The sequence below is a fragment of the Lolium rigidum genome, chromosome 1 (genome assembly GCF_022539505.1).
Source record: "Lolium rigidum isolate FL_2022 chromosome 1, APGP_CSIRO_Lrig_0.1, whole genome shotgun sequence".
NCBI lineage: Eukaryota > Viridiplantae > Streptophyta > Magnoliopsida > Poales > Poaceae > Lolium > Lolium rigidum.
Genome location: NC_061508.1, coordinates 139,373,196 through 139,381,485, shown reverse-complemented (window position 1 = coordinate 139,381,485; position 8,290 = coordinate 139,373,196).

The following is an 8,290-nucleotide window of genomic DNA, read 5'->3' as shown; positions in this document are numbered from 1 at the left end:
GGCAGCATGTCGCTTACCTGATAGAAACCCTCGAGACGAAGGAGTTGGCGATGCGCCGAGATTGGTTTGTTTTTGGGGTTGAACGTGAGTTGTTGTTTATTTCATAAACCCTAGGTACATATTTATAGTCCAGGGGACTCTCTAATGCGAGCATGCACTACACCGTGCACGAATAAGACTCTATCTCTAAACTAAAATACGATCTAATATGTTACAGATACACGGGCAATTAAGCCCAACTTGGTATAAAAGGCCGATCCACATACTTCTTCTATATATTTCTTCACATCCATCTTCGATCGCGGCCCACCTCTGACTTGGTCAAATTCTGGTGATAACAGGCATATCAATATTTGCAAACCAGTCAATGAATAAAGCTTTTCTCTCAGGTTGGCAGGGTCCATAAATATTAGTAAGGATCCAAGAGTCATTGGAGAGATTACACTTAAAGTTCACTGAGAGAGAGAAATCATTGTGAAAAGCCAGTTCTCCTGTGAAAAGAGAACCATTCCAAATAATGATCAAACCACCAGATGCTCCAACAGAAGGCACAAACTCAAATTTGTTAAATTTCTTTGGGCAGAATTTTTTGATATAAGCAAGATCAAAAGTCTCTCTCTTTGTTTCTTGAAGGCAAATAATATCACAGCCAGATTCTTCAATTTTACTAGAAAGTGCCACCCATTTTTTATCTGAGTTAATACCTCTCAGATTCCAGTTCATAATTTTCCAAAATTTGTAACTATCCATGGATAATATAAAGGCTGTTCAAAGGGGAGCCCAAAGCAAAAGAGTACTCAAGGCACCATACCATAAAACAGAATGTCATAACATCACCAGCAGTACAATTACTCAAACAGTTCTCATAGCACAAAAGCTGACTGACACAACCACTAGCAGATAACTGTTCACACCACACTAGAAACAATCCAAGCCCAAGAAAATAAAAATTACATAGGATTGTATGCATTTTTAACTACTTGGGAGCTTTTTTCTTGGTCTGCTGTACAAAGCCAGCAGATTTTTGCTGTTCACTAGGATTGTTCTGAGAGCTTGATGGTGCTGTCTTGCTCCTCCTGGATCCAATCACTCCTTGAGGCTGCTCATGCTTGTTTTCTTCCACAGGGAGCTTGTTCTTCTTCAAAATTCTTTTTTCAACAGTCTCTTCTTGCACCTTACAGAAAGACATAGCCAGATTCTTAACCACTTTAGTGTTGATAATAGGAGGGGCAGCATTACAAGTGAGACAATGCTTGTCAGAGCAATTTGCATGATTTTTATACCCATCATTTAATAAGACAAGCCTGGGACTCCTTCTTACCTCAGACTCAACCAAAGGGATTTTCCCTTCTCTTCTCTTCCTTTTTGGTGTGAAAGGAGCAACAACAGAGGGAGTGCTAGGGATAGCTAATTCATCAATTTCTGACAGTGATACACAGGAGGGAGCCTTAGTTGTGACACATTTGTCAGGGATAGCAAACCTGACAGTATCTTCCTTGAGCAGAGGTTCCTTGAGAATATGCCAGAGCTGAGATGAAAGAAACCCCTTAGTCCAGTCAAATTTCTCAGGAGTTAAGAGCATTAAGGTTATAAAATTGAACCAGCTGACAGGAATATCTACCATTGAGTAATTGGGTTTATCTGTGGCACCATGCATATTAGGAGCAAAATATTTCTCCTAGAGGGCCATGCCTTCAGCAGAGAACCTTCTTGACAGATCATGCTCCTCAGGAATAGGGGTGAAAAAGGTTTGAACCCTTCCAAGGGTCAGCTGCAGATGTGCTACATTTGGTGGCACCATATCAACATTTGCAGGCAAGAACAAATCATCTTCCAAGACTTGAGAAGCAGGATTTTGCAAAGATGTCTCAACCAAGCAATTATCAGAGTCATCAGTCATTGAATTATCATGAGCAGAATAAGCTTGGAGAATATTGAGCAAGCCATCTCCCAAGGGCAGGGTGGATACAGCAGAGGACTGCTGATTGATTTCAGCTTGAACAGAGGAAGAACCAACAACCTGAGGATCATGTGTAGCAGTGTCTTCAGAACTAGAAGCAGAAATATTGATGAAACTGTCAGCATCCAGGAGAGGAGGGTCTTGATGCTGGTCATCCAAGTCCATCACTTCATGCTGCACCTGAACCTGTTGCTCCATCTCCATTGGCTGAGGCAAGCCCTCAGCAGCCCCCATGGCCCAGTGGCCCCAACCATCAGCCTCCTCTTGGTTATCTTGGTTGTCTTCAACTGCAGGGTCCACTGGAGCAGGATTAAAAGCAGGTACAGGCAAAGCATGACCAGGTAAAGGATGAGGGTCCACTCCTTCATCAGGTAGAGGATCTTCATCTGCAGGCCCACCACCCAGCAGGTTATTTAACAGTATTTCAACAAGAAAGGTCCAAGATTCAGCATCCGGCCCGGAGCTTTCGTCATCCCGATACTTCTTGGAATGTCCATGAGATCGGTTACTCTCACCTTAACCGAACTCTTCCTTTTCGGTTTGGATCTTTTTCCCGCAGTAACACGAGCCAATATCAGCAAAGCAGGCATTCAGGTCCTCAGTGGTCATGTGATCTAAAGGGGGGCCAACAAGGAGTAACCAGACATCTCTGTTAAAGGTAACCCCCCTCCAATTAATTCCCTCATCATGCCTAACAAAAGAAACATTTACATCTCCAAACTGATTGGGACTCGAAGAGATGAGTCTGTCTCTGTCACTAACATTCCTGAACTGCACATAGGCGGCCCCAAACGGACAATATTGCAGACTAACGATGCCAACCCTAGCCACCTCAGCAAAATACTCTTGAAGAACATCTCTAACATTCTGAAAAGGGACCAAACCTTCAGGAAAAGGAGTAATGGTGGCAATGGCATACTGTTCGTGCTCCCTTGGGCGGCGCGGAACCACCACCCGCTTCACCCCGACGCGACCAGCGATGTTCGAATCCGATAGCCTTGGGGCACAAACGGTCTTGGATCGATTGGAATGTTGGCCATTGCTCCTGGCCGTTCCTCCGAATGCTCATCAGCCGGCGGTCACCGGCAGGGGCAGTTCCAGAGAAGACGAGGGTGTTGAAGGCGAGGAGACGGAAGAGACAAAGCCTGGAGAGATATTTTTTCCAGAAAGGGAAACCGAGAGGGCTCTAAAAGAGGAAACCTCCTGGATTAATGGGGGTGGCCCATGGGCTTTGAACCAGGTAAGGAAACTGTCATCGGGCCAGGCAACGGTATTAAAGGTAGGGAATTTGTAAAAAGGGAGTAAGCCCGGTAATCGTGTCTGAGAGTGAAAAAAGGAGGAGCTTTGAATTTTGTCAACGTGATTAATGGGATTAACCGTTTTGGGGTTGGGATTCAAAATGGGGGATGAATCATCTTGATTATAGGATGCAGGTGTAATGGGGGCTTGCATGCGTTTAAAAACAGAAACACGCTTTGTTCCAAAAGAAGATGATTTTTTCCTTTGTACTACCTGCCATTCTGCCTCTGATTCTTTGTAGAATTTCTTTTCTTCAATTAACCAGTTTGGGCCACCATGTCCCCAAAGACTAAAAAATGAATCAAACATGGGGGTGCAAATCTTTGACAAATTGTAAATCTCAAACCCTACTGCCGAAGAAGCCACCATGAATTGAAAAGTTCTATCTCTTAGGAGCTTAACTTTGAATAGTGGGGCTAGACCTCCAAAGCAAGATTGTAGGACAATAGCCACAGTATGAATATCAAGTTTAAAACATGCTCTCCCAAAAGAAACAACAAGCAAGAAGCCTCGTCTTCTAGAGTGATTTAGGAGGTTAACAGAATGGCCAAACTTACTTTTGCAAGCTTCTTCAAAGACAGTTCCTCTTGAGAAATCCAAGACCTGATTCTTATGGGACAGAACTGAAGAGAAATCCTTTTGGTAATTTTCCTTAGGACTTGATGAGTTCAACATTTGCACCCCATGAGCAAGGGAATCAGAGATAATACGATCACCCACAACCACAGTATGAGTTTTCAAGTCCAAAATCAAACCAAAATGAATTCTTTCATTTTCTAAGAGAAATCTAGCATCTAGCACTTCTTCTTGCGAATCCAGAAGAACCAACCTTTTGGCTTGCGGCCTTAACAAAAGGAAAGCATGTGAGGATGTAGAGCTATCTTGAAAATGAGAGCATGTGGCTTTCCAACGAACAGGAGGAGCTTCGGGAAGGGAACCAAAGGTAGGATTTATAGATTTCACAACTTCCGCATAGCTTTTGGTACAATTGATTTTCTTTGTACTAGATGCATGCAAATTACCCTCAAGGCCAGAGTCAATAGAACCAATGCATTCACCCACCAAAACAGAAAGATCTTTGAAGTCCACAATATTTCCAATCATAATATGTTCATCTTGATGCAAGAATCTAGCAGAGATCACCTGCTCTTTTGAATCCAATAGAAATAATCTTTTTGCATGAGGCTTCAAAATAAGGAAGGCAGATTTACCCATAGGAATTTTAGCATCCATTTTGCCTTGATCTGAGTAAGTAACCCTCCAACGAATAGGAGTGGGTTCTTTGAAAGAAGAAAAGCTTGGTGGAGAAACAAGACATTCTTGCACAAAAACCATATGAGAAGGAAATCTTATAGTAGATCCAGGGTAAAAAACTTCATTATCACGAAGGGTTTTTGTGGGGACCCCGGACTAGCTGTCCGAAATACCCAGTTATGTATACCGTTCACGTTCCCATGATCAGTGTGCCGTGAACACATAACCGAACTGATATCAAATTACACCATCCATTACAAAGCGGAATAAGAAAATTACAACCTGGTCCCAGGACCAATACTTACATAATAGCCTCGAAGGGCCTAACTAAACATCAGAGTAGCATCATCACTTCAACAGCGCAGTACCCAAGTCATCTGCCATAACCCTACGAGCAACCGATCGGGAAGACGTTCCTAGCTCGCATAGACGTCGTCAACTCCTTCTTCATCCGTCGAAGTCCTCCGAGGTCTGGCCAAGTAAATAGCCGGGGACAAAGCCGTGAGTACATTTGAATTGTACTCGCAAACCATTTACAAAGTAACATAACAAGGAGAACAAGGTACCGAGGACTAACTAGGAGATCAAGAGGGAATGACCACTTATATAACAAGAATATGTTATGTAGAAGAGAAGAAGTGGTTTAGTGGAGTTAGCATCTCAACTTCATGGGTGAAGGAGATGAGAGAATATATCTAAGACATCACTACTTGACTTCATTTAGAAGGATCTTTCACGACATAAACACTTAGGAAGGGTAGACCCAATTTTTATCAATCCTTTTCCGACCACCTCATTGTGGTCAACAACCATTTTTCCGAGTACTCCATGTACTCCAACACAAATCCCGTTTCTTTCCTTTGTCAAACATTTTCATAAACAAAACACATCAGGCTAAGCAACAGCCAATCCAACCGTCCATGACCGCGGACACGGCTATTCGAATAGATTTAACTCTGCAGAGTTTGCGCACTTTACCCACAAGATCCGATAAATCCGCCGGGATCATCCCCGGGCCATCATACGAAAGTATGTGGGTATCGGATAACCGGTCGAAGCCTTTCGCCCATTCTAATTAGCAAGAGGTCCTACCCTATGGAGTATGTACCTCCCCGGCACCGTGGCAGCTCACCTCCTTTTGAGCGTGGCTCCACCGCCAAGCCAGGAGACCCATAGTGTCTTCCGGACGGGTCAGCCCCGAAGGCCTCCCGTTATACTATTGCCCCAACTTCGACAATCCGGACTCGGGGTAACCGTACCCTTGTATAGTTGTGCGGTGCCTCATGCTAAAGAGAATGAACGTCGAGCTAAGCCCCGTGCCCATGTTGGAGTAATGTGGTTGCGCTAGTTTGTTGTCATGGGTGAGTACTTAGGCGCCAAAGTTTTCGTAATATCCCAACCACTTTCTCATCCCCATCATTTTTACCAAATCCTTTCCTTTCTCAAATTCTCACTCGGGCATAACATTACACCCAAGGTTTTAACAAAAACTTTTACAACAAGGTAAAACCTTGAGGGTTTTCCCAACCTAAAGTTTATGTGTGAACTAAGATGTAATAGCATAATGATTGCCATCAACATGAAGGGTGTCAAAGGCATCCATACTCCAGTTGAGCATGAATGGAGATAATCAAAAAAGTAGGGCAATTTTAATGATACTATCTCAAGTGTTTACTAGAATTAGGATGTCAAAAGGCGGTGAAATGTGATTCACATACTTAGAGTAAGTACGCACAATATCGAGAGGGGACATTACACACTTGGTAGCAAGTATGTAAAAGAATCAAATTAAGCAAACCCAAGGAAACACAAGAAATCAAGAGACCAAGGATAGAAGGATCTCGACCAAGAACATGGATAATCAAGGAGTCAAAGTAAATGGCTTGCCTTGGCTTATTTGTCCCTGGACTCCTTCAACTTCATCAATATAAGAATACCAACAATATAAATAAAATCCTTGTCCGATCCACTTCTTCTTCTCCGGAATCGTTCGCATCTATCGTCGGAAAATATAAAAGGAACACAATCAAACACATTGCACCAACAAAACAATAAGCAACAAGCATCAATCAAAAACTAACCACTCTACTAAGGCTAACATATTAAGGACATATAGATACTACAAAGCATCTAGAAGAAACGCCATTTTATTTACCTAATAAAGGTATGAGAGTACCATGCTTAGCAATTGCCTCTCTCGGTTATCACCATGGCATAAACCAAATATCCCCTGGTAGATAACATCATAAAGAGGACAAGTGCATTAGTTTGGCATCACAAACGTTCATATTACAATTTGAAACATTTTTGGAAAAGCGGGAAATCATTCTCTCTATTTTATAAAGCTTACATAACACTACACAAGAATAGGAAGTAAACAGTATTCCACATCATTGGAAAACTTAAGCCAACAATAGAACTAAGGTTAAGTTGCAGAGGTTTTGTTTTGCAAGAATAAAACATTGGTTGACCAATTTTTAATGCAAAGAGGTGGTTAAGGTTTCCAAATAAACCAAAAAGTTTTGCTACAACAACCCATGTCACACATACACATTACTAACAGTAACAAAAATGCATGAACAGAGACTAACACTATTTTTCCTAGATGGCCAGTACTAATACAAGACTAACCCAAGTGGATTCACTCAAAAATATTAAACCTACAATTTTAGGAATTTGTTTGAATCTGACTGTACAGAAAACAAGATCTGTAAGCCATAAATCGTAGAAAAATCCTAAAAATATGAGGCCACAGGCATTTGAAAGGTAATTAAACAGAGATGCATACACAATTGGATTTGGGTTCAAATTGTTTCTGAAACTCTCACAAATGGATTTACAAGTTTACTGCATGTCTGTACCATTTTCTTTCTCTCTGGATTTACACAACAGATAAATGTTTGAAACTTGTTTGAGATGATTAAGAAAACATTCAGTAATCCTACCGAATTGGAATCACACAATTAGGTTCAAAAATGGATTTTTGATGATTTAAAAGCTAACAGCCATGTCTGCAGAACACACAGAACAAGATTAATTCACCAAAAATCGTACACAACTCATAAAAATATGAAGTAAGCTGCATCTGAAAGGTATTGAATAGGTGGTTCTTACCCAACTTGTTTCACTCCAAAATACGTTTCCAAGCTCCTGGTTTAATTCGACAAAGCCAGATCTGACCAGATCTTGATATGTGAACCATTTCAGTTTTAAGAGGTCAATCGAAGTGAAACAACCGCCAAAATGAAGGTATTGAAGAGGGCTTTCACCTACAGTTGAGTTTGCTCAAAAAGGTTTCGTAAAACGGAGCAAATCTAACAAACAGTGAATCTGCATGTTTACAGAACTTTATTTACCACGGACAATCCGTAACGAATTTGAGGACGAGACCAACGCCAAGTTGTAGATATTTTCCGTATCTATCTGCGGAACTTTGAATCACTCGATTTGGATCTGCGCACGAGATTTGGTGGATTTTACAAGTTCGTACCAGAATCTGAAACAGCAAGATAGCAGAAATTACTGCAAGGATTTGGACGAACTTTGCTCAAGAACTTCAGATCTGAGGATAGCTCAAGCTTCTCCATGCTTGGACCAACATGCACCTGCATCAAGATCCAATCTTAGCAATGGAGGAAGAGGAAGAGGAGAGAAAACCATCTAGGGTTGGGGAGAAGAAGGAGAGGGAGGCTCTCATGGTGAGGAGGAGCTTGAGGGAGGAGGGAGCTTCATCTTGGAGTGCCTTCCATGGCCATGGCCGGCCATGAAGCTTGGGAG